The sequence below is a fragment of the Leptodactylus fuscus genome, chromosome 3 (genome assembly GCF_031893055.1).
Source record: "Leptodactylus fuscus isolate aLepFus1 chromosome 3, aLepFus1.hap2, whole genome shotgun sequence".
In the NCBI taxonomy this organism is placed as follows: Eukaryota; Metazoa; Chordata; class Amphibia; order Anura; family Leptodactylidae; genus Leptodactylus; species Leptodactylus fuscus.
In genome coordinates this window covers 86,652,061-86,679,432 of record NC_134267.1, presented here as the reverse complement: position 1 = coordinate 86,679,432, position 27,372 = coordinate 86,652,061, and positions in this window count along the sequence as shown.

Below are 27,372 nucleotides of genomic sequence, written 5' to 3'. Positions count from 1 at the left end.
CTGTAACTACTGCACAAGTGTGGATCTTTTCCTTCCTTAGCAATTAAAGCTATATAGGCTTTCTGGGTTTGTTTGACAATGCTGTGGCCTTGTAGGAGGGCATTGCATGTAAGGGAGAGATGAGGTGGGGGTGGGGGTTAAATTTTTTTTATTAAATCAGGGGGAAACATCAGGTCTTGAGTTTTTTCCTATTGGGAAAACTACTAATGATTTTAGAGAGTTCAGCTATGGAGATTGGTGCAATCAGTGGATTAATGTCTGATTCAATTAAGGACGGTAGCTTAAGTATTGAATGATTGGAGGGAGGCTACTTATTTTGTAAGGTCGTAGGAGTAGGTTGTCTTAAAACAGAGATATAAGAATTACAGTAACCTCAATAGTATGGTCTCTCTACTATCAAGTTCAGGGAAGTGGGACTGCAGCAAGTTGATACTGATAGGAGCTGGATAACAGTGAGTACACAGAGAAGCTGTCTATATAGATTGTGGGGGAAGGGGAGGGTGATGGCAGAGGGAAAAATAGGGTGAGTTCTGGTATATAGTTAACCCCGAGGAACTGGGCTCAAGATAAGGAGAATTCACCAGTGTGTAAGTCAAAACATATATCTAGAGTATGAACAACCTATTTGGCAAGAGTGAGTACGGAGTTGGTCCTGGTCATTGTTAAGCCTACATGACACTGTTCTATAAAATGTAATATTTATCGAATTCGGACTTAGGTCAAACAGCGGAGAAGTGATATAACATTTGCAGCAAGATACAACTTTAATGAAAGTTTGAGCCTGGTTAACTCTAAACAAAATACAGACTTAAGATCTTTAGAAGGCCAAGGTCATCATAACTAGAGATGAGCGAACAGTGTTCTATCGAACACATGTTCGATCGGATATCAGGGTGTTCGCCATGTTCGAATCGAATCGAACACCACGTGGTAAAGTGCGCCAAAATTCGATTCCCCTCCCACCTTCCCTGGCGCCTTTTTTGCACCAATAACAGCGCAGGGGAGGTGGGACAGGAACTACGACACTGGGGGCATTGAAAAAAATTGGAAAAAGTCATTGGCTGCCGAAATCAGGTGACCTCCATTTTAGACGAATAGTGGATTTCAAATCCGGGTCATATGAGAATGTGAACTTTGTGACTATGAGACAGGGATAGCTGTACAGGCAGGGATAGCTAGGGATAACCTTTATTTAGGGGGGAATGTTATTAAAAATAACTTTTTGGGGCTCTATCGGGTGTGTAATTGTGATTTTTGTGAGATAAACTTTTTCCCATAGGGATGCATTGGCCAGCGCTGATTGGCCGAATTCCGTACTCTGGCCAATCAGTGCTGGCCAATGCATTCTATTAGCTTGATGAAGCAGAGTGTGCACAAGGGTTCAAGCGCACCCTCGGCTCTGATGTAGCAGAGCCGAGGCTGCACAAGGGTTCAAGTGCACCCTCGGCTCTCCTACATCAGAGCCGAGGGTGCGCTTGAACCCTTGTGCAGCCTCGGCTCTGCTACATCAGAGCCGAGGGTGCGCTTGAACCCTTGTGCACACTCTGCTTCATCAAGCTAATAGAATGCATTGGCCAGCACTGATTGGCCAGAGTACGGAATTCGGCCAATCAGCGCTGGCCAATGCATTCTATTAGCCCGATGAAGTAGAGCTGAATGTGTGTGCTTAGCACACACATTCAGCTCTACTTCATCAGGCTAATAGAATACATTGGCCAATCAGCGCTGGCCAATGCATTCTATTAGCTTGATGAAGCAGAGTGTGCACAAGGGTTCAAGCGCACCCTCGGCTCTGATGTAGCAGAGCCGAGGCTGCACAAGGGTTCAAGTGCACCCTCGGCTCTCCTACATCAGAGCCGAGGGTGCGCTTGAACCCTTGTGCAGCCTCGGCTCTGCTACATCAGAGCCGAGGGTGCGCTTGAACCCTTGTGCACACTCTGCTTCATCAAGCTAATAGAATGCATTGGCCAGCACTGATTGGCCAGAGTACGGAATTCGGCCAATCAGCGCTGGCCAATGCATTCTATTAGCCCGATGAAGTAGAGCTGAATGTGTGTGCTAAGCACACACATTCAGCACTGCTTCATCACGCCAATACAATGCATTAGCCAGTGCTGATTGGCCAGAGTACGGAATTCGGCCAATCAGCGCTGGCTCTGCTGGAGGAGGCGGAGTCTAAGATCGCTCCACACCAGTCTCCATTCAGGTCCGACCTTAGACTCCGCCTCCTCCAGCAGAGCCAGCGCTGATTGGCCGAATTCCGTACTCTGGCCAATCAGCACTGGCTAATGCATTGTATTGGCTTGATGAAGCAGTGCTGAATGTGTGTGCTTAGCACACACATTCAGCTCTACTTCATCGGGCTAATAGAATGCATTGGCCAGCGCTGATTGGCCGAATTCCGTACTCTGGCCAATCAGCACTGGCTAATGCATTGTATTGGCTTGATGAAGCAGTGCTGAATGTGTGTGCTTAGCACACACATTCAGCTCTACTTCATCGGGCTAATAGAATGCATTGGCCAATCAGCGCTGGCCAATGCATTCTATTAGCGTGAACTGAGTTTGCACAGGGGTTCTAGTGCACCCTCGGCTCTGCTACATCAGATTGCTACATCTGATGTAGCAGTGCCGAGTGTGCATCAGATGTGTAGTTGAGCAAAACTGACTCAGCACTGCTAAGTCTGCATTCGCATAGGAATGCATTGGCCAGCCTTCGGCCAATCAGCGCTGGCTCTGCCGGAGGAGGCGGAGTCTAAGGTCGGACCTGAATGGAGACTGGTGTGGAGCTATCTTAGACTCCGCCTCCTCCAGCAGAGCCAGCGCTGATTGGTCGAGTTCCGTACTCTGGCCAATCAGCACTGGCCAATGCATTTCTATGGGGAAAAGTTAGCTTGCGAAAATCGCAAACTGACAGGGATTTCCATGAAATAAAGTGACTTTTATGCCCCCAGACATGCTTCCCCTGCTGTCCCAGTGTCATTCCAGGGTGTTGGTATCATTTCCTGGGGTGTCATAGTGGACTTGGTGACCCTCCAGACACGAATTTGGGTTTCCCCCTTAACGAGTTTATGTTCCCCATAGACTATAATGGGGTTCGAAACCCATTCGAACACTCGAACAGTGAGCGGCTGTTCGAATCGAATTTCGAACCTCGAACATTTTAGTGTTCGCTCATCTCTAATCATAACCTATGAAATAATTAGGTCATAAACATGTATAATTAAGCATGGTTATACTGGTAGCAGAATAGCTGTAGCCTAAACAAAGCTCTTACAGTACAGTGAAGTGTTATTAAGAGAATGAAAAAATGAATGAGGGCACCATTAGGGGTGAGAGAGAGAGTATGAAGTAAGACAATTATATACAACGGTGGAGTCACTTGCATCCTATATACAACCTCTATGAAGTAAAAATGTGGTCTTCAAGTTGTGTCTGAACAAGGTTTCAGAGAGTGTTTTTTCCCTATTGGACATTTAAAGTTTTGTTATGGCATTCCACAGTGCCAGTAGATCTCTGTGCTATTGTTACGGTTCTGTGTATACAGTGTATATATATATATATATATATATATATATATATATATATATAAATATATTTTTTTTAACTACAGAACCTCTTAGCTGCAAGACACTGCAGCGAGGTCCACAGGCCCAGTTGGCGGCGGTATGTCACGACAGAACCGCTAGTCTGTAGAACACTACAGCGAACCTCTAGTCTGTAGAACACTACAGCGAAGACCTCAGTATGTCATGACAGAACCGCTAGACTGTAGAACACTACAGTGAACCTCTAGTCTGTAGAACACTACAGCGAAGACCTCAGTATGTCATGACAGAACCGCTAGACTGTAGAACACTACAGTGAACCTCTAGTCTGTAGAACACTACAGTGAGGTCCACAGGCCCAATGGTGAGCGGCTGTATGTCTGAACTCAATGTGAACTACTGCAAAGACACTCTTTGTGGACAAGGTGCAACTAAACCCAGCCAGTTTAGCTCACTGGCCAGGTGCACCAGTACAAGTGAAACACACACTGCCAAGGGTTAACACTCACCCCAGGCCAGCAAACACACACACTTACCACTGCGACAGGGGCCACCACGGAAGTTTTAGAACATTCTCCTGCACACAGCTTGGAGTTACCAGGGGAGTTTGCATGGTACTGCACACAGCTTGGAGCCATCAAACACCCATACTCCCGCACACAGCTAGAAGCCATACATGAAGTCAGACAGTACACATAGGCTATCTCAGTGACCAAACCTGCTGCAGATCTACAAGCTGGAACAGCGTCTACCGCTCCTAGCCCTGGTGTAGATCTAACAGTTCAGGGTTTAGAGGTCCTAACTAACAGCACCCAGGAGAAGCAGAGGAACCCCACACAGAGGCCTAGTCTGAAATCTGCCTGAGTACTGGAGCATATCCCTGCAAACTACTGTCATTCACTCCGTGGACTTTGGAGAAATTTTAGTCAAAGTGTGAGCATTTGGCAGGCATCGGCTCACACTATTTAAAGGGGAGTCCCCACCCAATAGGGGCGGTGGCCATGACCTCACCGCTCATGTTCAGTAGGGGAGAAATGGGACTTAGCTTGTGAGCAGCTCCAATACATCTGAGCATGCTCAGCAAAGTGAAAGCTGGATGATTAGACTGACCAGCAGGTGGCGCTGTGCGCTATGATAGCAACCTGCGGGACCCAATCCTAACAGCTATTCACAGCTGGCATATACGACGGTATTGTCTATAGGTTCTATATTCAAGTATGACCATACAGCTTGGAGGTCATCCGGGGTGTATACCACCAGCTTCTTATTTCATAAGAGAATTACCAAGCCAAAGAGGTACAACCACACATACTGGATACTCCTGACACGTAGTTCTTTCAATAAGGATTTCATAAGCTGTCTCTTTGTCAGGATAGAGGGGGCAACATTTTGGTAAAGTCAGAGCTCAACATCTTCAAAAAGAATTTCTGGCTTATTTCTTGTGGCTGACAAGATGGCCGCTGTATTGACATTGGACAGACAGTAGACCACATATGAAGTCACACAGCAGATCGCCCTGTTTAGGTCTTGGTCTCAGGGCCCTGTTGATTCTTTAAATCACCACCTTGGCAGCGCTCTATGGGCCTAGCAAGTTAGAAAAGAGCCAATTTGCCATTTTGGGAAGCATTTAAGAGTCTGGAAGGCCTTTCAGCCTAATATTCTGATTTCGGCTTTTATTCTCCTAATGTTCTATCAGAGTAGGTGAGCAGTCAATGAGATCTTCATGCTGTTGGGGAGAGGTCTATTACAGTCTTCGAGTGGCTTTTGAGAGATGAATAAACATCCTCTAAATTGAAGACTCTGTAGCCCACTGTTTGGATTTCAGCCTTAACGTTGGCCAACTCAGATAAAACTTTAGCCACCTCTTTCTGGAGAAAAGATCGAGATAGGGGCCACTATAAATATGGACTGGAGATAGGAGGCATGTTCAGTTTGATTCATTGCTTAGTGTTTTTCGTTGCACTGTGTGAACATTGCTCTATCTCAGTAATTGAATTTCCACCACACCCATCGCCTGCACCTTGTTTCCCTCTGTTCATGAAATGGTTAATTCTAGTCTTGCCTGTGTGATTGACAGACTGTCTTCCAATCAAGTCTAGAGCTGGTCCTGAGCTTTCTATATACAGGAGATCCACCCAGACTGACTCGCTGGCTATTGGCACTCTGTTCTTAGACCTTGTAACTGCTAGCTCCTCTGTCTGCTGCTATTGTATTACTGACCTTTGACCTTTGGCTTACCCTATTGACTATTTTATTGGATTTTGATTTTGTACTGTGTGGCTCGGCTGTTACTGGAACCTTCACTAGCTGATCTTCCTTTGTTGTTGTTTGTCTTGTCTTCATTCTGTGTAGTCACTTATATAGGAAGGGCCCATCCTCCATTTGCCATCTATTACTTAGGATAGGACTGGCAAGCAGGTAGGGACAGTGGTGGGTTCAGCTTAGAGCTCATTGTGTATTGTGTTCCTCCCCCAAGGGTTCTCCTACTGCAATTCCCTTACATCCCTCTCTTGCTCTTGCCAAAGTTCAGGTGCCATTTCAGGCACTCCTATTGATGAATATAAGCTTTTCTTTTTCAGGCAGCGTTGCAGGTTACCATTGCAGTTTTAACCCCTTAGATGTTCCACGAAGTTCATTGCCCTTATCTATCCCTGTTTTGATTATTGAAGCTTCAGTATAGAATCATTGTTTACAGGCTCAATGTTAAGGAGCTGTAATAAGAAGCAGCCATCACAGTTCGCAGTCAGGCTCCACTTGGAGTCCAATTGTCTGTCTGTTGTGCATTAGAGAAGTTTCATCTCTATACACATTATCAACTTCATGCAAAATGACGTACGTGAATGAGCCATCTCCATACACAGAGAAAGCTGGCTGTATAATACAACAACCGTGACTATTAACACTTTAGATGCTGCAGTAAAAGACGACCACAGCATCTAAAAACTCTATAGACACTATTGGCACAGGCATTTTTAAAGATTTACGCCCTCCAGGACACCTTTAAAGGGTGGAGATTGGTTGTAATGGCAGCCAAAAGCCTTTTGAAAACTCCCAGGCTCGTCATTAATATAATTCTGGCATAGGCAGTGTGTAATAGAAGTCAATGGATTATACTATATAATACTGTTTAATACATTAGTATTGCAGTGTATTATATGAGTAATCAGAGACCCTAGTGTTTAAGGACCCTAGGGGGTTTGAAAATAGTAAAAAAAAAATATGAGTTTTTAAAAGTATAAAAAAACACCAAAAAATATAACATTTCAAATCACTCCCATTTCCCTAAATAAAATACAAAAATAAGTAAACAAAAATAAACACTTTAGTCTCCTCAACAGCAGAAATGCCCAAACTATTACAATGTAAAAAGATGTATCCTATGTGGTGAAAACCGCAGAGCAGAAAAAAAAATCAAACATGGCCAAATGGTTGTTTATTCAAAACTTTGCCTGCTAAAAAACTGGAACAGAGTGATCAAACAATTATGCCATATTTTCCCACATAAAATGACATCTTTTGTAGCTCCATATATGTAAATATGAAAAAATTCCAGATGTCAGAATATAGCAACACAAAGAAGGTTTTTCTATTTTGAAAGTTTTTTCTATTTTTTAAAAGGTATCAAAACATTAAAAATACAATATAAATTTGTACTGACTAAATACAGTGAATATGTCTTTTTTTTTTTTTTACTACAGTGAATGCTGCAAAAATTAAACCCAAAAGGAACTGTTGAAAAGGTTTGGGTTTTTTTCCAAATACATTGGAAATCTCATTCTGAATTTTTTTCAGCTTCTCAGTATGTTGCACAGAATATTGAATTGTGCAATTACAAAGTACTATCTATCCAGCAAACAAAAAGCCATCATATGACTCTGAGCAGAAAAATTAAAAAATATATAGCTCTTGCAATGTGGGAAGGAAAAAACATATGCGCAAAATAAAAAATTTGCTCGTTCTGAAGGGGTTAAAAATAGTATTTTACTGACAAATCAATCCTGATAATTAAAAATGTTTTGTTAAGCACTTTTTTTGGGCAAGAGTTTAAATTTTTTAATTAAATATATGTTGATGTTATAACAGAAAAGTCCTGATTTTATACTACCTACTACTACCCAATGGTTTAACTATAAAAATAAAATATAACACCCACAATTGTATTTTACAAATCTCAATATTTGTTACAAAAGGAAAAAGTTAATATTGTATAAAAGCCAAATCAGGCAAGGTCGCTTAATTCCACATGTATAGATCAAAGAAATAAACACAACCTTGCATCTGTGCTATAACATTATAAAGTGCAAGTTGTGCTAAAGATATATACAAAAAAATCTATATCAACAATTCATACATAAATGTAAGAAATGCTTTTGAAATGATATAAAGTGCATGTGAAGTTACATAAAGTGCACACAGTCTTACCAATATAAATATACAGTAAGTAACAGACCCACACCATAAAATGGCGTGACTTCCACCCCCAACCCCAACGTGTGTTTGTCACCTTCTTCATCAGGGGGCTGCACGGTGAAGGCCAGACAACTGAATCCATACATAGTCCCAAAAATACGTATAGCTAATTTCCTCATGATAATGGCGCCATTATCCCCCTAGCTAACATCTCTGAGTGTTCTCAGAGCAAGTCTCTTAAGAAGTCGCAATGTCAAAAGCTCGATCATAGGCAATGTTATCTTGTAGCCATTCTCAATAGCCAATCACAACATGCACGCAAGTGCATTCCATCTTTCCATATGTCTCAGAATGAGCTACAGAAAGTGATAGTGGTCATCGATACAGCTCATAATGGCATAGTATTGTATTGTATAAGCTTGAAATAATTGCATGTAAGCTAAACTTATCAATTCCAACAATGGTATAGATTGGAGATCAGGATATGCATGTATAATTTAAATAATTGACATCAAATAATAAATATGAGCATCAAAAAACATAAATAATATAAAAAATAAAAAAATATATTTTTTAAAACGAAAATAAATAATAAAAAATAAAAATAAATGATAACTAAAAAACAGTGTGAGCAATTTGAGAAATTTACTCTCCTTTTATCTCAACCCTCCCTGCCCTCATTGTATAATATATTCACATAAAGATACTGTGAAGTATGGAAAATATTTTTCAAAAAATGTAAAAACAAAAATACATATATAGGACATATTATCTAAGAAATGAAGCTTACAGTGCCTAGATATTAAAATTCTAAATACTCAGACTTATAATATATATGCTATTATTATGTGAAATTACGCATGAAAAAAAAACAAAAAACTTTACTAATTATGAACTCCATTTCAATGTGTGTTTCTTCTTTATAATCATATTCTTCGAATTTTCTTCAAGTTCAAATAAACACATTACTTATCTGTACCGACTATATTCCTCAAGAACCTAAAAAAATTTAAAAAGAGAAAGAAAGAATCATTTTTATATACATACAAGGTTTTGTACATAATAAATCACAACTCACTCCATTTTCAAAGTCAATATGCATATGGAAAACAGGTTTCCAAAAGGTCCACCCACGACCTCGACCCCCCAAAAAATATAAAAACGTTAAAAAAGGAAATAAATCATACATTCCCATAAGGGCCAAAGCAGTATGTACTGTATATATGATTATCCACTTAAATATTTCTAATAATTACAGATAAAACAGGCAAAGAAACATCCAAAACCTAATTTTTCATTTAAACCCTTTGATGACATAGTCTGTAATAACACCGTCTATTTGGTTTCATTTGTTCATTTTTAATAATCTAGGCACAAAATCTCCATCTCTATTTCCCAAATGGATCTGATCAATTATTCTTACCTTCTGCTTCTTGGATATGACACTCACTGTAGTGTCTTGGTCTTACTACTGGTTTTAAGTTAAGTGTCCCCATTTGGTTCCATGGTTCCACCGCTGATTTATCCTTCCCAAAACTTGAAAATAATACCTCTATAATATACAATCAATTTGTTATTGCTCGACTAATATACAGTCTGTGCTAATCTTAAAAAAAACTATTTTATAATTTCATGGGATTTATTTTCTGCTCTTGTGACAAAATACACAGTGTGACAGAGTTGTTGTTATATACTGTATGTTCATTGCTTAAAGGGCTTGTCCATATATAGCTGGGGGAGGTGAAAATATATAAATAAAACATACTACCCTGTCTCTGATGCTCTGGTGCCTCCCGGCATGGTCCAGTCCTGCTCCTTTAATGTGGCAGAAATCCCAACCGCTTTGTATCGATAATTTTCTTTTTTTCTTTTATGAAAATATATAACATGGCCAAACCTGTAAAAACTAGAGATGAGCGAACAGTGTTCTATCGAACACATGTTCGATCGGATATCAGGGTGTTCGCCATGTTCGAATTGAATCGAACACCGCGTGGTAAAGTGCGCCAAAATTCGATTCCCCTCCCACCTTCCCTGGCGCCTTTTTTGCACCAATAACAGCGCAGGGGAGGTGGGACAGGAACTACGACACCGGGGGCATTGAAAAAAATTGGAAAAAGTCATTGGCTGCCGAAATCAGGTGACCTCCATTTTAGACGAATAGTGGATTTCAAATCCGGGTCATATGAGAATGTGAACTTTGTGACTATGAGACAGGGATAGCTGTACAGGCAGGGATAGCTAGGGATAACCTTTATTTAGGGGGGAATGTTATTAAAAATAACTTTTTGGGGCTCTATCGGGTGTGTAATTGTGATTTTTGTGAGATAAACTTTTTCCCATAGGGATGCATTGGCCAGCGCTGATTGGCCGAATTCCGTTCTCTGGCCAATCAGTGCTGGCCAATGCATTCTATTAGCTTGATGAAGCAGAGTGTGCACAAGGGTTCAAGCGCACCCTCGGCTCTGATGTAGCAGAGCCGAGGCTGCACAAGGGTTCAAGCGCACCCTCGGCTCTGATGTAGGAGAGCCGAGGGTGCACTTGAACCCTTGTGCACCCTCAGCTCTGCTACATCAGAGCCGAGGGTGCGCTTGAACCCTTGTGCACACTCTGCTTCATCAAGCTAATAGAATGCATTGGCCAGCGCTGATTGGCCAATGTATTCTATTAGCCTGATGAAGTAGAGCTGAATGTGTGTGCTTAGCACACACATTCAGCTCTACTTCATCGGGCTAATAGAATGCATTGGCCAGCGCTGATTGGCCAGAGTACGGAATTCGGCCAATCAGCGCTGGCTCTGCTGGAGGAGGCGGAGTCTAAGATCGCTCCACACCAGTCTCCATTCAGGTCCGACCTTAGACTCCGCCTCCTCCAGCAGAGCCAGCGCTGATTGGCCGAATTCCGTACTCTGGCCAATCAGCACTGGCTAATGCATTGTATTGGCGTGATGAAGCAGTGCTGAATGTGTGTGCTTAGCACACACATTCAGCTCTACTTCATCGGGCTAATAGAATGCATTGGCCAGCGCTGATTGGCCAGAGTACGGAATTCGGCCAATCAGCACTGGCTAATGCATTGTATTGGCGTGATGAAGCAGTGCTGAATGTGTGTGCTTAGCACACACATTCAGCTCTACTTCATCGGGCTAATAGAATGCATTGGCCAATCAGCGCTGGCCAATGCATTCTATTAGCGTGAACTGAGTTTGCACAGGGGTTCTAGTGCACCCTCGGCTCTGCTACATCAGATTGCTACATCTGATGTAGCAGTGCCGAGTGTGCATCAGATGTGTAGTTGAGCAAAACTGACTCAGCACTGCTAAGTCTCTGCATTCGCATAGGAATGCATTGGCCAGCCTTCGGCCAATCAGCGCTGGCTCTGCCGGAGGAGGCGGAGTCTAAGGTCGGACCTGAATGGAGACTGGTGTGGAGCGATCTTAGACTCCACCTCCTCCAGCAGAGCCAGCGCTGATTGGTCGAGTTCCGTACTCTGGCCAATCAGCACTGGCCAATGCATTTCTATGGGGAAAAGTTAGCTTGCGAAAATCGCAAACTGACAGGGATTTCCATGAAATAAAGTGACTTTTATGCCCCCAGACATGCTTCCCCTGCTGTCCCAGTGTCATTCCAGGGTGTTGGTATCATTTCCTGGGGTGTCATAGTGGACTTGGTGACCCTCCAGACACGAATTTGGGTTTCCCCCTTAACGAGTTTATGTTCCCCATAGACTATAATGGGGTTCGAAACCCATTCGAACACTCGAACAGTGAGCGGCTGTTCGAATCGAATTTCGAACCTCGAACATTTTAGTGTTCGCTCATCTCTAGTAAAAACCTGTACAACCTAAAAGCACCTCTTGTAACTATTTCAATGAAAAAAAATCGAAAAGTTATGGCGTTTGAAAGGAGAGGAGTAAAAAGCAAAAACATTGATTTTAATTATTGTTGAAGAAAATGACTATGTTCTAGGTAATATATTTTGGCTTAGGTCATTTCCTTTGGACACGAATAACATTTATATTTAACAGAGTGAGACTACACTGTGTCCTTGATTTCTTCATCTATCCTCCCTACCTGTTATTGCTACATTGTAAATGTATTTTGCTAGTGAGTGCCAGCTGTGCAGCATTAATTGACCTTCTTAATCCTTGTTTACTTACTGGTATGTACAGTACACTGCAGATCTGGTAATGAGTATAGCCTCATTCAATGACTTTATAGAGTCATTATTTAGCATGCTCATCATTTGTTAATCCCATTAACTTGTTATCTTAGAAATATAGAATGAATATGTACAAAGAATGCTCAAAGTATTTTAATTAACAGTTACAACAGTAATTTATGAATCTCCCTACTTGCTTTTTTGTCTTTTTCACATTTCCTGGTGTTTTTTTTACTGTTGTTGTTTTGTGTTTTTTTAAACCAGCATACTCCCTTTTTAAGGGCTTTTTCCTCTGGGTCTGGCTTATTTTTATGAAAAATTACAGAGTAAAAGTATCTTAGAAACCTAAAGACTAAAGATGAGTAAACCAGTTCAAAATTAACCACAATTTTGATACATTTTTAATAGAGATGAGCGAACACTAAAATGTTCGAGGTTCGAAATTCGAATCGAACAGCCGCTCACTGTTCGTGTGTTCGAACGGGTTTCGAACCCCATTATAGTCTATGGGGAACATATACTCGTTAAGGGGGAAACCCAAATCCGTGTCTGGAGGGTCACCAAGTCCACTATGACACCACAGGAAATGATGCCAACACCTCTGGAATGACACTGGGACAGCAGGGGAAACATGTCTGGGGGCATCTAACACACCAAAGACCCTCTATTACCCCAACATCACAGCCTAACAACTACACACTTTACACACTCAATACCACCTCTCTGACAGTAGGAAAACACCTTGAAACATGTGTATTTGGCACTTGCAGTGAGGAGAGCTTGTCACCAGCAGTGAATTTGGCCCTTGTAGTAAGTTGAGGTTGGCACCAACATTTGTTTTGAAAATCAGGGTGGATTGAGCCTCTAACCAGCAGAGTTTGGGCAAATTCATGGTGGAGGGAGCCTCTAAAACCCCCAGTTTGGACCAATTCATGGTGGAGGGAGCCTCTAAAAACCCCAGTTTGGACCAATTCATGGTGGAGGGAGCCTCTAAAAACCCCAGTTTGGACCAATTCATGCTGGAGGGAGCCTCTAAACAGCCCAGTTTGGGCAAATTCATGGTGGAGGGAGCCTCTAAAAACCCCAGTTTGGACCAATTCATGGTGGAGGGAGCCTCTAAAAACCCCAATTTGGACCAATTCATGGTGGAGGGAGCCTCTAAACAGCCCAGTTTGGGCAAATTCATGGTGGAGGGAGCCTCTAAAAACCCCAGTTTGGACCAATTCATGGTGGAGGGAGCCTCTAAAAACCCCAGTTTGGACCAATTCATGGTGGAGGGAGCCTCTAAAAAACCCAGTTTGGACCAATTCATGGTGGAGGGAGCCTCTAAACAGCCCAGTTTGGGCAAATTCATGGTGGAGGGAGCCTCTAAAAACCCCAGTTTGGACCAATTCATGGTGGAGGGAGCCTCTAAAAACCCCAGTTTGGACCAATTCATGGTGGAGGGAGCCTCTAAAAACCCCAGTTTGGACCAATTCATGGTGGAGGGAGCCTCTAAAAAACCCAGTTTGGACCAATTCATGGTGGAGGGAGCCTCTAACCAGCCCAGTTTGGACCAATTCATGGTGGAGGGAGCCTCTAAAAACCCCAGTTTGGACCAATTCATGGTGGAGGGAGCCTCTAAACAGCCCAGTTTGGACCAATTCATGGTGGAGGGAGCCTCTAAAAACCCCAATTTGGACCAATTCATGGTGGAGGGAGCCTCTAACCAGCCCAGTTTGGACCAATTCATGGTGGAGGGAGCCTCTAACCAGCCCAGTTTGGGCAAATTCATGGTGGAGGGAGCCTCTAAAAACCCCAATTTGGACCAATTCATGGTGGAGGGAGCCTCTAAACAGCCAAGTTTTGGCAAATTCATGGTGGAGGGAGCCTCTAAAAACCCCAGTTTGGACCAATTCATGGTGGAGGGAGCCTCTAACCAGCCCAGTTTGGGCAAGTTCATGGTGGAGGGAGCCTCTAACCAGCAGAGTTGTGGGAAAGCAGGGTGGAGGGAGCCTCTAACCAGCAGAGTTGGTGGAAATCAGGGTGGAGGGAGCCTCTAACCAGCAGAGTTGGGGGAAATCATGTTGGAGGGAGCCTAGTATTAGCAGAATTGTGCAACGCTTATGGTGGATGAGTATGAGGATGCGGAGGAATTGGAGAGGTTGAGTACAGACATGGAGTTTCATGTTGGGGTGCTTTACACAGGTGGGCACAAAAATGAAGGCTCTATCCAGTGGTGGTTCATTTTTATCAAAGTGAGCCGGTCGGCACTCTCAGCTGACAGACGGGTGCGCTTGTCAGTGATGATGCCACCGGCTGCACTGAACACCCTCTCAGATAGGACGCTGGCGGCAGGACAGGACAGCACCTCCAAGGCATATAGGGCAAGTTCAAGCCACAGGTCCAACTTCGACACCCAATACGTGTAGGGCGCAGAGGGGTCGGAGAGGACAGGGCTGTGGTCGGAAAGGTATTCCCGCAACATGCGCCTATACTTCTCACGCCTGGTGACACTAGGACCCTCTGTGGCGGCACTTTGGCGAGGGGGTGCCATCAAGGTGTCCCAGACCTTAGACAGTGTGCCCCTCGTTTGTGTGGACCGGTGAGAACTTGGTCGCCTACTGGAGGAACTGTCCTCCCTGCCGCCAACGTCACATGCTGGAAACATCTCCATCATATTCTGCACCAATTGCCTGTGGCAAGCATTGATGCGATTGGCCCTTCCCTCTACCGGAATAAAAGACGAGATGTTGTTTTTATACCGGGGGTCAAGGATAGCAAAGATCCAGTACTGGTTGTCCTCCATGATTTTGACAATACGCTTGTCGGTTGTAAAGCACCCCAACATGAACTCAGCCATGTCTGCCACAGTGTTAGTTGGCATGACTCCTCTGGCCCCACCGGAAAGTTCAATCTCCATTTCCTCCTCATCCTCCATGTCTACCCATCCGCGCTGCAACAATGGGACGATTCGAAGTTGCCCGGAAGCCTCCTGTATCACCATCACATCATCGGACAACTCTTCTTCCTCCTCCTCCTCTTCCTCCATTAAACGCGATGAAGCGGACAGATGTGTGGACCTACTCTCCAGCTGTGACGGATCGGATGCTATCCCTGACTCCTCTGTGTGATCTGAGTTATCCCTGATGTCAATCAGGGATTCTCTCAGAACACACAAGAGCGGGATTGTAAGGATCACCATCGCATCCTCAGAGCTCACCCTCCTTGTGGACTCCTCAAAGACCCGTAGGATGTCACAAAGGTCTCTCATCCATGGCCACTCATGGATGTGAAACTGAGGCAGCTGACTTAGTGGCACCCTAGGGTTTTGTAGCTGGTATTCCATCAAAGGTCTCTGCTGCTCAACCACTCTATTCAACATCTGAAACGTTGAGTTCCAGCGTGTGGGGACGTCGCACAAAAGCCGGTGTTGTGGCACATGCAGGCGTTGCTGGAGAGATTTTAAGCTAGCAGCGGCTACTGTCGACTTGCGAAAGTGGGCGCACATGCGCCGCACTTTCACCAGTAGCTCTGGAACATTGGGGTAGCTCTTTAGGAAACGTTGCACCACTAGGTTGAAGACGTGGGCCAGGCATGGAACATGTTGGAGTCCGGCAAGCTCCAGAGCTGCTACCAGGTTCCGGCCGTTATCACAAACGATCATGCCTGGGCCCAGGTGCAGCGGCTCAAACCATATTGCCGTCTCATCGAGGAGGGCATCCCTCACCTCGGAGGCAGTGTGCTGTCTGTCCCCCAAGCTGATCAGCTTCAGCACAGCTTGCTGACGTCTACCAACGCCAGTGCTGCAACGTTTCCAACTCGTAGCTGGGGTCAATCTAACAGCGGAGGAGGAGGCGGTGGCGGAGGAGGAGGCGGTGGCGGAGGAGGAGGCGGTAGAGGAGGAGGAGGAGGGGGGTGTTCTTCTCGTGTCCCTGCCAGGAATGTTAGGCGGGGAGACGAGGTACACCGGGACAGTTTGGGAAGCAGTCCCAGCCTCAACTACATTCACCCAGTGTGCCGTCAGTGAAATGTAGCGTCCCTGTCCGCATGCACTTGTCCACGCGTCGGTGGTCAAGTGGACCTTTGTGCAAAGCGCGGAATTAAGGGCCCGCCTGATGTTGAGTGACACGTGCTGGTGCAAGGCGGGGACGGCACACCGGGAGAAGTAGTGACGGCTAGGGACGGCATAGCGAGGTGCCGCAGTTGCCATGAGGTCCAGGAAGGCGGGAGTTTCAACAAGCCGGAACGCCAACATCTCCTGGGCCAGCAGTTTAGCGATGTTGGCGTTCAAGGCTTGCGCGTGTGGGTGGTTAGCAGTGTATTTCTGCCGCCGCTCCAATGTCTGAGAGATGGTGGGTTGTTGTAAAGAAGCGCCTGATGGTGCCTTTGATGGTGCAGGAGAAGGAGATAAGACAGGAACAGGGGAGGATGAGGGAGAAGTCAAAAAAGTGGCGGAGGCAGATGAAGTGGTGTCCTGGCTCGTCCTCTGGAGTGCATCGCCAGCACAGTCAGCAGTGGCAGTGGCAGAGGCAGAGGCAGTGGCAGAGGCAGTGGCAGTGGCGTGAACGGCAGGCGGCCTTTGTCCTGCCGTTGCTGCCTGCCACTGATTCCAGTGCTTGGATTCCAAATGACGGCACATTGAAGTGGTGGACAGGTTGCTCTTCTCAGAGCCCCTAATCAATTTCGAGAGGCAAATTGTGCAGACAACACTATATCTGTCCTCGGCGCATTCCTTGAAAAAACTCCACACCTTCGAGAAACGTGCCCTCGAGGTGGGAGTTTTTCGGGGCTGGGTATGAACTGGAACATCTTGGGAGATTCCGGGTGTGGCCTGGCTTCGCCTAAGCTGCTGACCTCTGCCTCTGCCTCTAGCTACCCTTTTTGGTGCTGCACTTGCCTCAACATCCACACTACTTTCCCCGCTTGACATCCCCCCTGTCCAGGTCGGGTCAGTGTCCTCATCATCCACCACTTCCTCTTCCAACTCCTGTCTCATCTCCTCCTCCCGCACAATGCGCCGGTCAACTGGATGCCCTGACGGCAACTGCGTCACATCATCGTCGATGAGGGTGGGTTGCTGGTCATCCACCACCAAATCGAACGGAGATGGAGGAGACTCTAGTGTTTGAGCATCTGGACACAGATGCTCCTCTGTTAGGTTCGTGGAATCGTGACGTGGAGAGGCAGGTTGAGGGACAATGAAAGGAGCGGAGAACAGCTCTGGGGAGCAGGGACAGTTGGGGTTATTGTTCTGTGAAGCTTGGGAATTTTGGGAGGAAGGAGGACAAGACTGTTGGGTAATAGGAGGAGAGGAGGCAGAGTCTGACTGGCTGCTGGACAATGTGCTGTAAGCGTTCTCTGACAGCCATTGCAAGACCTGTTCCTGGTTCTCGGGCCTACTAAGGTTTGTACCCTGCAGTTTAGTTAATGTGGCAAGCAACCCTGGCACTGTGGAGTGGCGCAATGCTTGCTGCCCCACAGGAGTAGGCACGGGACGCCCTGTGGCTTCACTGCTACCTTGCTCCCCAGAACCATTCCCCTGACCTCGCCCACGGCCTCGTCCACATCCCTTTCCGGGAGCCTTGCGCATTTTGAATTCCCAGTTAGAAATTGGCACTATATACCAGTAGCAAAAATTGTGGGTGCACGTAACCCCAATATATTCTTTGAATTCCCAGTCAGAAAATGGCACTATATACCAGTAGCAAGAAATGAGGGTATTTATAACCCCAATATATTCTTTGAATTACCAGTCAGAAACTGGCACTATATGGCAGTAGCAAGAAATGAGGGTATTTGTAACCCCAATATATTCTTTGAATTCCCAGTCAGAAACTGGCACTGTATACCAGTAGTAAAAATTGTGGGTGCACGTAACCCCAATATATTCTTTGAATTACCAGTCAGAAACTGGCACTATATGGCAGTAGCAAGAAATGAGGGTATTTGTAACCCCAATATATTCTTTGAATTCCCAGTCAGAAACTGGCACTGTATACCAGTAGTAAAAATTGTGGGTGCACGTAACCCCAATATATTCTTTGAATTACCAGTCAGACAATGGCACTATATACCAGTAGCAAGAAATGAGGGTATTTATAACCCCAATATATTCTTTGAATTCCCAGTCAGACAATGGCACTGTATACCAGTAGTAAAAATTGTGGGTGCACGTAACCCCAATATATTCTTTGAATTCCCAGTCAGAAACTGGCACTATATACCAGTAGCAAGAAATGAGGGTATTTATAACCCCAATATATTCTTTGAATTCCCAGTCAGAAACTGGCACTATATGGCAGTAGCAAGAAATGAGGGTATTTATAACCCCAATATATTCTTTGAATTCCCAGTCAGACAATGGCACTGTATACCAGTAGTAAAAATTGTGGGTCACGTAACCCCAATATATTCTTTGAATTACCAGTCAGAAACTGGCACTATATGGCAGTAGCAAGAAATGAGGGCATTTGTAACCCCAATATATTCTTTGAATTCCCAGTCAGAAACTGGCACTGTATACCAGTAGTAAAAATTGTGGGTGCACGTAACCCCAATATATTCTTTGAATTCCCAGTCAGACAATGGCACTATATACCAGTAGCAAGAAATGAGGGTATTTATAACCCCAATATATTCTTTGAATTCCCAGTCAGAAACTGGCACTATATGGCAGTAGCAAGAAATGAGGGTATTTATAACCCCAATATATTCTTTGAATTCCCAGTCAGACAATGGCACTGTATACCAGTAGTAAAAATTGTGGGTGCACGTAACCCCAATATATTCTTTGAATTACCAGTCAGAAACTGGCACTATATGGCAGTAGCAAGAAATGAGGGTATTTGTAACCCCAATATATTCTTTGAATTCCCAGTCAGAAACTGGCACTGTATACCAGTAGTAAAAATTGTGGGTGCACGTAACCCCAATATATTCTTTGAATTACCAGTCAGAAACTGGCACTATATGGCAGTAGCAAGAAATGAGGGTATTTATAACCCCAATATATTCTTTGAATTCCCAGTCAGAAACTGGCACTGTATACCAGTAGTAAAAATTGTGGGTGCACGTAACCCCAATATATTCTTTGAATTACCAGTCAGAAACTGGCACTATATACCAGTAGCAAGAAATGAGGGTATTTATAACCCCAATATATTCTTTGAATTCCCAGTCAGAAACTGGCACTATATGGCAGTAGCAAGAAATGAGGGTATTTATAACCCCAATATATTCTTTGAATTCCCAGTCAGACAATGGCACTGTATACCAGTAGTAAAAATTGTGGGTGCACGTAACCCCAATATATTCTTTGAATTACCAGTCAGAAACTGGCACTATATGGCAGTAGCAAGAAATGAGGGTATTTGTAACCCCAATATATTCTTTGAATTCCCAGTCAGAAACTGGCACTGTATACCAGTAGTAAAAATTGTGGGTGCACGTAACCCCAATATATTCTTTGAATTCCCAGTCAGACAATGGCACTATATACCAGTAGCAAGAAATGAGGGTATTTATAACCCCAATATATTCTTTGAATTCCCAGTCAGACAATGGCACTGTATACCAGTAGTAAAAATTGTGGGTGCACGTAACCCCAATATATTCTTTGAATTCCCAGTCAGAAACTGGCACTATATGGCAGTAGCAAGAAATGAGGGTATTTATAACCCCAATATATTCTTTGAATTCCCAGTCAGACAATGGCACTGTATACCAGTAGTAAAAATTGTTGGTGCACGTAACCCCAATATATTCTTTGAATTACCAGTCAGAAACTGGCACTATATGGCAGTAGCAAGAAATGAGGGTATTTGTAACCCCAATATATTCTTTGAATTCCCAGTCAGAAACTGGCACTGTATACCAGTAGTAAAAATTGTGGGTGCACGTAACCCCAATATATTCTTTGAATTACCAGTCAGAAACTGGCACTATATGGAAGTAGCAAGAAATGAGGGTATTTGTAACCCCAATATATTCTTTGAATTCCCAGTCAGAAACTGGCACTGTATACCAGTAGTAAAAATTGTGGGTGCACGTAACCCCAATATATTCTTTGAATTCCCAGTCAGACAATGGCACTATATACCAGTAGCAAGAAATGAGGGTATTTATAACCCCAATATATTCTTTGAATTCCCAGTCAGACAATGGCACTGTATACCAGTAGTAAAAATTGTGGGTGCACGTAACCCCAATATATTCTTTGAATTACCAGTCAGAAACTGGCACTATATGGCAGTAGCAAGAAATGAGGGTATTTGTAACCCCAATATATTCTTTGAATTCCCAGTCAGAAACTGGCACTGTATACCAGTAGTAAAAATTGTGGGTGCACGTAACCCCAATATATTCTTTGAATTCCCAGTCAGACAATGGCACTATATACCAGTAGCAAGAAATGAGGGTATTTATAACCCCAATATATTCTTTGAATTCCCAGTCAGACAATGGCACTGTATACCAGTAGTAAAAATTGTGGGTGCACGTAACCCCAATATATTCTTTGAATTCCCAGTCAGAAACTGGCACTATATGGCAGTAGCAAGAAATGAGGGTATTTATAACCCCAATATATTCTTTGAATTCCCAGTCAGAAACTGGCACTGTATACCAGTAGTAAAAATTGTGGGTGCACGTAACCCCAATATATTCTTTGAATTCCCAGTCAGACAATGGCACTATATACCAGTAGCAAGAAATGAGGGTATTTATAACCCCAATATATTCTTTGAATTCCCAGTCAGACAATGGCACTGTATACCAGTAGTAAAAATTGTGGGTGCACGTAACCCCAATATATTCTTTGATTTCCCAGTCAGAAACTGGCACTATATGGCAGTAGCAAGAAATGAGGGTATTTATAACCCCAATATATTCTTTGAATTCCCAGTCAGACAATGGCACTGTATACCAGTAGTAAAAATTGTTGGTGCACGTAACCCCAATATATTCTTTGAATTACCAGTCAGAAACTGGCACTATATGGCAGTAGCAAGAAATGAGGGTATTTGTAACCCCAATATATTCTTTGAATTCCCAGTCAGAAACTGGCACTGTATACCAGTAGTAAAAATTGTGGGTGCACGTAACCCCAATATATTCTTTGAATTACCAGTCAGAAACTGGCACTATATGGAAGTAGCAAGAAATGAGGGTATTTGTAACCCCAATATATTCTTTGAATTCCCAGTCAGAAACTGGCACTGTATACCAGTAGTAAAAATTGTGGGTGCACGTAACCCCAATATATTCTTTGAATTCCCAGTCAGACAATGGCACTATATACCAGTAGCAAGAAATGAGGGTATTTATAACCCCAATATATTCTTTGAATTCCCAGTCAGACAATGGCACTGTATACCAGTAGTAAAAATTGTGGGTGCACGTAACCCCAATATATTCTTTGAATTACCAGTCAGAAACTGGCACTATATGGCAGTAGCAAGAAATGAGGGTATTTGTAACCCCAATATATTCTTTGAATTCCCAGTCAGAAACTGGCACTGTATACCAGTAGTAAAAATTGTGGGTGCACGTAACCCCAATATATTCTTTGAATTCCCAGTCAGACAATGGCACTATATACCAGTAGCAAGAAATGAGGGTATTTATAACCCCAATATATTCTTTGAATTCCCAGTCAGACAATGGCACTGTATACCAGTAGTAAAAATTGTGGGTGCACGTAACCCCAATATATTCTTTGAATTCCCAGTCAGAAACTGGCACTATATGGCAGTAGCAAGAAATGAGGGTATTTATAACCCCAATATATTCTTTGAATTCCCAGTCAGAAACTGGCACTGTATACCAGTAGTAAAAATTGTGGGTGCACGTAACCCCAATATATTCTTTGAATTCCCAGTCAGACAATGGCACTATATACCAGTAGCAAGAAATGAGGGTATTTATAACCCCAATATATTCTTTGAATTCCCAGTCAGACAATGGCACTGTATACCAGTAGTAAAAATTGTGGGTGCACGTAACCCCAATATATTCTTTGATTTCCCAGTCAGAAACTGGCACTATATGGCAGTAGCAAGAAATGAGGGTATTTATAACCCCAATATATTCTTTGAATTCCCAGTCAGACAATGGCACTGTATACCAGTAGTAAAAATTGTTGGTGCACGTAACCCCAATATATTCTTTGAATTACCAGTCAGAAACTGGCACTATATGGCAGTAGCAAGAAATGAGGGTATTTGTAACCCCAATATATTCTTTGAATTCCCAGTCAGAAACTGGCACTGTATACCAGTAGTAAAAATTGTGGGTGCACGTAACCCCAATATATTCTTTGAATTACCAGTCAGAAACTGGCACTATATGGAAGTAGCAAGAAATGAGGGTATTTGTAACCCCAATATATTCTTTGAATTCCCAGTCAGAAACTGGCACTGTATACCAGTAGTAAAAATTGTGGGTGCACGTAACCCCAATATATTCTTTGAATTCCCAGTCAGACAATGGCACTATATACCAGTAGCAAGAAATGAGGGTATTTATAACCCCAATATATTCTTTGAATTCCCAGTCAGACAATGGCACTGTATACCAGTAGTAAAAATTGTGGGTGCACGTAACCCCAATATATTCTTTGAATTACCAGTCAGAAACTGGCACTATATGGCAGTAGCAAGAAATGAGGGTATTTGTAACCCCAATATATTCTTTGAATTCCCAGTCAGAAACTGGCACTGTATACCAGTAGTAAAAATTGTGGGTGCACGTAACCCCAATATATTCTTTGAATTCCCAGTCAGACAATGGCACTATATACCAGTAGCAAGAAATGAGGGTATTTATAACCCCAATATATTCTTTGAATTCCCAGTCAGACAATGGCACTGTATACCAGTAGTAAAAATTGTGGGTGCACGTAACCCCAATATATTCTTTGAATTCCCAGTCAGAAACTGGCACTATATGGCAGTAGCAAGAAATGAGGGTATTTATAACCCCAATATATTCTTTGAATTCCCAGTCAGAAACTGGCACTGTATACCAGTAGTAAAAATTGTGGGTGCACGTAACCCCAATATATTCTTTGAATTACCAGTCAGAAACTGGCACTATATGGCAGTAGCAAGAAATGAGGGTATTTGTAACCCCAATATATTCTTTGAATTCCCAGTCAGAAACTGGCACTGTATACCAGTAGTAAAAATTGTGGGTGCACGTAACCCCAATATATTCTTTGAATTCCCAGTCAGACAATGGCACTATATACCAGTAGCAAGAAATGAGGGTATTTATAACCACAATATATTCTTTGAATTACCAGTCAGAAACTGGCACTATATGGCAGTAGCAAGAAATGAGGGTATTTATAACCCCAATATATTCTTTGAATTCCCAGTCAGAAACTGGCACTGTATACCAGTAGTAAAAATTGTGGGTGCACGTAACCCCAATATATTCTTTGAATTCCCAGTCAGACAATGGCACTATATGGCAGTAGCAAAAATAGTGGGTGTATATAGCCCCAATTCTATTGCTAGGGGACTTGCAGGGTATTTCTGGGGTGAAGGTGGGGGGGCACACCGTTGGAACGGGTATCGGGGGTATATATCGGGTATACGGGAATACACTGACAGTGTATTCCATTCATGATCCTGGGAAAGCTGGGTTGCGGCGATTGAGACCGTCAGTGCCACGTTACACTGACAAGCTTCTCCCTGGAATTTAGCTCTTACAAGAGCTGTTGTGGTTGTCTTCTCCTTCCTATCCTAGCCTGTCCATGCCTACCCAGAATCTAAGCCCTAGCTAACTGGACGGAAACCTCCGTCCTCGGTGAATTGCAAGCTCAGAATGACGCGAACCTGGGCGGCGCTGTTCTTTTAAATTAGAGGTCACATGTTTTCGGCAGCCAATGGGTTTTGCCTACTTTTCTCAACGTCACCGGTGTCGTAGTTCCTGTCCCACCTACCCTGCGCTGTTATTGGAGCAAAAAAGGCGCCAGGGAAGGTGGGAGGGGAATCGAGTAATGGCGCACTTTACCACGCGGTGTTCGATTCGATTCGAACATGCCGAACAGCCTAATATCCGATCGAACATGAGTTCGATAGAACACTGTTCGCTCATCTCTAATTTTTAATAAAATCAAGCAAACTATTACATAGTGTAATGTTATACTAGACAATCTAATAATATGCCAGATTTTTCAAATAGTATTTTGACAAGCGCTTTGACAAATTAGGTGCACCTTAAAAGTGTTGTCCGATCTCAAGGATCCTATTTATACTGGTAGCTTATGTAAATTGAAGATTTTTTCTATTGCTTTAGAAATGCTGCTTTGTTTGCCTTTTATGTGAACCTATTCATCCCATTGTTTACACATCTTTGCTATAACCATAGACCTATGAGATAGGACAAATGGCATCACTTAGTGGCAGAACAATCAGTTTTGATAATTGCAGTTTGCTGATAAAGCCAAGTCTGTTATCTGTCTATGTAAACACACAGATAACACTGAGTCCTTCTCTAAATGTGTCTGCATCTTATCTGATCTGCAGAAATACAGGAACAGGAGTTGGCAGATACTTTAGTCCAGGTTAGGAGGAGATCTCTCAGGAGATCATCTGCAACCTCATCAGTAGCATGCCCAGGTGTTATAGGGAGGTCACACAGGCACGTAGAGCCAACACACACTACTGAGCCTCATTTTGACATGTTTTAAGGATTTTTAAGGATATTACATCAAAGTTGGATCAGCCTGTAGTGTGTTTTTCTCTTTAATTTTGGGGGTGATTTCAAATCCAGGCCTCCATTGGTTAATAAATTTGGTTTCCATTGATGAATTTTGTGTGATTTTATTGTCATCACATTCAACTTTGTACAGAACAAAGTATTCAGTGAAAATATTTCAATCATTCAGATCTAGAATGTGTTATTTGAGTGTTCCCTTTATTTTTTTGAGCAGTGTGTGTGTGTGTGTGTGTGTATGTGTGCGTCCTGTGTATCTAAGTTTCTCCTTGCAGATCGTGCACATCAGCATGGATTTGTCATTTGGCAAAACATTTGGCAACATGTAATTGCTACCTTGCTACCTCCATTACTTCAGGCAATCCATATCTGATGAAGGTCTGATAATATAAGTGTAAGGGAATTGCTAAGACAGCAATTCCCAGAACTGTTAAACCCTGGGAGGGGCACAAGAGACAGTGAGCCCTAAGCTGAAGCCCCCCGCTTCCCCTTCCTATTACCAGGCCCTATCCTAGGTAATAGGCGACAACCACGAGGACAATCCCTCCCTGAATATGTGAAACACAAAACGCAGACAAGACGAACAACAACAAAGGGAGGTCAGCTAGCCAGGGTTCGGTAACAGGAGAGCGATGCAGTGCCAAATCGGAGTCAGGAGAATAGTCAATGAGAAAAGCCAAAGGTCAAGAATAATAGAGGAATCAAAAACAGTGACAGAAGAGCAGGTATGCGCACGGCAATAACAAGCACTGGTGTGAATGGGAACCAAGGCTAAATAGGGAGGAAGAACCCGCCCATGGAGTTCACAGAAAGGCAGCTGTCAATCACAGGGCAAGGCCAGATTAACCACTTAATGGACAGAGGCAACCTTGGCAGAAGACGGGTGTGGTGCAAATCCAATTAAGGACTAGAGCCGTGTTCACACAGTGCAACTAAAAACTTTAAGCAGATTCTCAAACTGCACACGCCTCCTGCGCCGCAGCATGCGAGCAGAGGGTGGTGCAGTGACCCGAACAGGCAGAGATGTTACAATAAGACTAATATGTTACACTTTATGTTTATTTGGATTGCTACGTACTTGCTTTTCAATCAATTTGATATTTACCGCTATTTACTCACAAGTACCAAGCTGATATTAGTGCAGAAACTGCAAAAGAATCATCATCAGAAATGTCATTTTCATTGTCCCTGCTTTTTTCTAACATTTGATGCCCTCATCTACCAGAACAACTACCAATTGTAGTAGTACCATACCCCCTGCCTCTACTACCTCCTCCACCACCACCATGTCCTCCTTTGCTTGCACATAATGCTAATTGCTCTCAACCAACTCATCAATAAAGGAGAAAGAGTGCTCTGGCTAGATGAAATGGATTAATAAGCTGGTGCCACACCACTACCAGATATCTGGTAATGTTTTTTTTTTTTACTGCACATGGTGTTTAATTATTCTTTAGATTAGCTGAGGCTGCAATACTGTGTATGCATATATGCACATTTGCACATTCAGAAAAATACTTAAGCAATGGCTATTTTTTTTTCAGATTAACAACACTCTGCTGTTTTTTATTTTTTTAAGAATAGCATAGTCTATATTTTATAATGGGTGAGCAACAAGAAACCTCATGTACATAATGAAGTTATTTTTCTTTTCTAACTTGCATAGGCAACACTTTGCTGTTAAATAGAGGTATGTATTTAATGAAAAAATGCCCAATTGTTGCTCAAAAAAGTCATCATAAAAAATGTTCCCTAACAGAATTGTCTTGCCAGTAAAACCAAATGTTTAAAAAAATGTGTGTAGAGATGAAATTGCTCTATTGCACAACAGTCAGACAAAATTAGATTATTGGCAATGAAAGTGTTAATGGTCTGTGTTAGCAGCAGAAGCAGAACAGATTAGTCTGTGTTATTGCACATGTCTGCTCTGTATTCCATGTCAAACATCTTCTTGTAGCTCAGCCAGCCATTTTTGTTTGTCTGATGCAAATCACCATTTTTAGCAAAACCAAACAATTTGAAATATTTAGGTTGAACCTGTTTTTTAAGTGTGCACCTAGTGCTAATATTTAATTAAGTTTATGTGCACATTATTGACAAAGTGTTTTGGTGTGAAGAAGTGTGTATGAACAGATAAAGAAGTTCAAGAAAGGTTGAACACACTAGCCTGTAAGAAGGAGCGGGACGTCTGTGAACATCCATGACTGATTAAAGGGGTTTTCTGGGCAAAAAAAGTTATTAAAAAAAAAAAAAATTGGGTTAATAAGTGCACACATATACCTTATAGCATGTTCTCAGTGATTTCTCAATGTCTCTGGGAGCTGTCGATATCTCCTGCTTTTGTTTACATACATCTGCTTCCTGCTATGTAACTTCCTCAGTAACCTCTCTCATCTTACTCCTACCTCATTCCTCTCTCCCCTCCGATACAACCCATCCCTGTTTATCTAGCTATCCCACGCTTCCCTATCTACTCAACCCAACCCCAGACCCATATTATATACTTACTCTCCACACTTCTCCTGTACTCCTCCTTCTCTGCAGAGATGA